Consider the following 3,773-nt stretch of genomic DNA (forward strand, 5'->3'; position numbering starts at 1 on the left):
AATAGTCGTAAAGTCCCTCTCCGTTTAGGTATTCCACCCACAGTCTTCATCATAAGTCAGCCGAACCGGTACAGGTTAGAAAAAAAATTGCCCAGCCACGCACGTCCCGGCCTCCCAATCCCATCTCCACCGGCAGCGCAACGCCACCTCCTACCCTGCCCTCACCGCGCGCCGCCGGACACACCCCGCCGTCGAGCGCCACCACCGCCTACCCTCCTCCCATCGGGATCCCCCCGATCCAAAAATCCATCCACCCAGTCCTCTCCTTGATTTCCAAATCGAGCCTACCGGCAGCCTCCCTGCACAGCTGTGCCCCCGTGCCTCTGCCTCACCGCGCGCCCGACCAGGCCGTCGTTCGTCGCCAGCACCCGCGGATCTGGCCGCCCCTCACCTTCCCCATGGGCTGCACCTCACAGCGTCGCCGCCCCTGCCAAGCTCCACCGCTGGAGGATGAAATTCTGTCAATGCCCACTGTCTTCAAGTAATACTGTAAGTTCTGTCAATGTATACTCTGTCTTCAAGTAATCGACCTTGCCTCATATAAACCTGCATAAATATGCAAAATTGTACTGCAAGTTGCATGGGTAGCAGTGGAGAATCCAACGCTTGCTGTTGTCCCTTGCAAAGGTCCGGGAAAAAAAGTGTAGTGGTTCAGGAAAAACAGAGAGGAGCTGCTATGTTATTCCTTTAGTCAATCTTTTGGCCTATCTCCTTCTGTATTATGATTTCCATCTTGAGAGAAAAAAGGCAAAACATGTAAAGTTGTATGGTTTTTTATGTTTGCAATTTTTTGTTTTGTGGAGAATTAAAGGATCGTGTATGCTTGCCGTTGAATCCAACTGTTTTTAGTTTTTTAGTGTCCAGGAAAAAATCTTGGGAACATTTGTCATGCTAGCCACCTGACGCTCGGCATATCCTCTCCCTCATGGCATCCAGCTTTGCTGCAGGGACCAAAAGGTGCTCCATCACCGGCTTCATCATATTGGAATCCTCTCTTCTTGTGTGGTTTAGTCAACTTTGTTTTCCTGTATCGTACAGTTGGGGTCAAGATCGAAGTCGGCTGAGCTATTGGGTGGCTCTGAAGATGTGTTTGTGTTAGAGATTAGTTTACATGCAAAGTAAGTTCTGTAAGAAAAGTATTACTGCGCACCACTCCAATTTGTTCCTTGAACTAATAAGATCTGGTCCAGTAGTACTCCTGCAAATCTGAGGCAAGACGTTCTGCATGTTTCTATTATCCTGCACAATAATCAATATGTGTGTCCTCACCGTAGTGGTGGAGCACATACACTTCAAATCATCCGTTCTCTTGTTCCCCAAAATAAATTCATTCGTTCTAACCATTAGCCATATAATTGTACAGATAGACCATATAAATGGGATTCTTTCTGTAAAAAGAAATCAACCTGATTTGATTATGTTCATGTCCATAATAGTTTTCTCTTGGTAGAAAAAACATAAACATGTACATACAGATTATATTTCTGCTCATTGCAAGATGATATGAGGATTTCTACTATTATACTGACAGAATGATAGCATCACCTCAAGCATGTAACCGTGGGAGTTAGTCTTTGTTACCTGACCTGAATGTTGTTGTAAACACAAATATGTCCTAAGAATTAGGGTAAGAATGAAGCCAATAACTGTTGAATGTCAACAGATGTAGCTCTTTTAATCCCACAAAAGTTAGTCATAAAGGTGGCCACATTGCTGCATTTGATTGTTCCCTACAAGAATGAGATTGAGTATTCTGTGCTTGCCACATGCCATCAACGTACTATTCTCATTCTAATTAATTTTTGATGTTCCTAAACTTGATTTTGTTCTTGCCTTTATAGACAAGCCTCAGCATATTTGAGACGATGGCTGTTGCTGCACGTGAAGAGTTGGTTAATATGAAGAAGTTCCTGATTAACTGACTTGAGCCATTTGCACAGTAAGTTATTTGCTTTTATCATTGTGTAGTGGAAGGATAGTTTATTTGCTTTTTTTGTCCTATGACACAGTTTCTCAACTCGACCAACCGTGCTTCACAGGAACCGGTGCTCTCCCATTGCAACATACGGGCATTTGATGAGAGAACGGACGTAAGCACATTGACATAAATATATGCAGGAAGGAATTAAAGGAGAGACTACACAACTCGGGTGACAAAGAGTTGCGCCTATGGCCGATTAAATAGAACTGAAAAAAGTCTGCGTCTACAGAGAGACACCTCGAGGAAAAAAGATCGGATGATGAGAAAGGAAAAAGGAGAGATTGGATCGGGACAACGTACAACCTGGATTCAGGTTTTAGCACACGATGGACGAGCTGCAGGCCACGGCGGACGCTGGAGGCACAGGCCCATCGCAGACAGGGGTAGGCCTGGGTGAAGTCGGCAAGGTGTGTGTGTGTTGCAGATAGATGGAGGCACTGGGACGGGGCGGCAAGGTGTGTGTGTGTTGCAGATAGATGGAGGCACTGGGACGGGGCGGCAAGGTCCAAGACGACGGGTCGCGAGAGCAGGTTGTGGTTGCCTGTATATATATATGTATTCCCCTCCGTTAACAACGGTTGGATGAAGCTTTGGAGTACTATAAACTTCCAGGGAAGGTAAAACCCATCTTTGGCATATTTGTTTTTAGAGTATTGAAGTTGGAGATGACCTTAAGATGAGAAAGACTAAAGATTTGGTAAGCTGTCCATACTGCCTCAAGGGGGGAAGTTTTTATCACTGCTTTTTGGTTGTATTTATATAAGAAGCATGGAGGGAGCTGGAACTAATTTGTGATTTCTCCTGGCCACTTTTTTCTTCTAAAAAGAGCAAGTTTCCCGGTGATCAAACATTGTAGATCAGAAATGTTCTTCATCGATGCCCATCCCAATTGCTAACAATTCTTTTGCACACTCAGGTTTGTGCTTTTCTGTGGTAATTTACTAAACATACTTTGGGTTATGATCCTTTGACATACACTTATGCCCTCCCCTACACATTATTTTTAGGTTGCCAAATATAGTACGAAGGAACTATAGCAAGCGAATTGTTGAGTTTGCCAAGCATAATGGCAGAAGAAGCACACCTAATTTTGGCAGATCATATAAAGAGAATATCGAGCAAAGATGCTTTCAGATTTACCCATGACAATATGCTGTTCCTATAAACTCCTGTTGCATGTTTAATGATTGCCACAATAGTTTCTTTTCATGCACCAGAGAATTATATTTTTTGTATCAGGTAAATAATTCTTTTCTCACTGTTATTTTTCCAGATCAAGATCGAGAGATAGACAAGGGGTAATGGTAGCTCGTGCAGTGATAGAGTGCTGGGGAGGCTGCCGGTGTCGTTGCCGAGTGCTGGGGAGGCTGCTAAACAAGTTTATTTATTTGTCGTGTGAATTGTTCCACACTTCTGATCATCATATTGTATGATGAGCAGTTGGCCATCTCTTATTCTGTGGGGATATGGTCCGTTTGTATTCTTCTAATTGATTCGGTTCACAATTCTAGCCGATGAAATTTGGTCTACATTTATGTGTACGTATGCTATCCTATATACTGGAACTTGTGCTTGCCCATTATATGATTATACTACAAGTAGACAAATGTAAATGTCCATAGTAATAAACTTGTGGTCATAGGACTACTAGCTTAAAGTTTGTTAGATTATGTAAATGGGCATTTTTGTTGTCTGCTCTTTAGGTTTCCATAGCATGAGGTGGTGCTCTTGCTTTTAAAAACACATATAAACTGCCATCTATACTGAACAATGGGGCTTCCTGTCTAAACTG

General features: G+C 43.3%; 1 long non-coding RNA gene across 2 annotated transcripts; it reads left to right on the plus strand.

Annotated features, from left to right (window-relative positions):
- The first annotated feature begins 457 nt into the window (after nt 1-457).
- Nucleotides 458-3,510, plus strand: LOC125524955 (uncharacterized). 2 transcript variants are annotated; one of them, XR_015612048.1, is made up of 6 exons: nt 458-489; nt 858-957; nt 1,039-1,118; nt 1,842-1,939; nt 2,040-2,897; nt 2,989-3,510. It is a non-coding gene; the product is annotated as an uncharacterized LOC125524955 (long non-coding RNA). The 2 variants fall into 2 exon arrangements; XR_015612047.1 differs by lacking the exons at nt 458-489; nt 858-957; nt 1,039-1,118 and having other exon boundaries at nt 1,508-1,939.
- Nucleotides 3,511-3,773: the final 263 nt, after the last annotated feature.

The sequence above is a fragment of the Triticum urartu genome, chromosome 7A (genome assembly GCF_056163025.1).
Source record: "Triticum urartu cultivar PI428250 chromosome 7A, HENAU_Tu73, whole genome shotgun sequence".
In the NCBI taxonomy this organism is placed as follows: domain Eukaryota; kingdom Viridiplantae; phylum Streptophyta; class Magnoliopsida; order Poales; family Poaceae; genus Triticum; species Triticum urartu.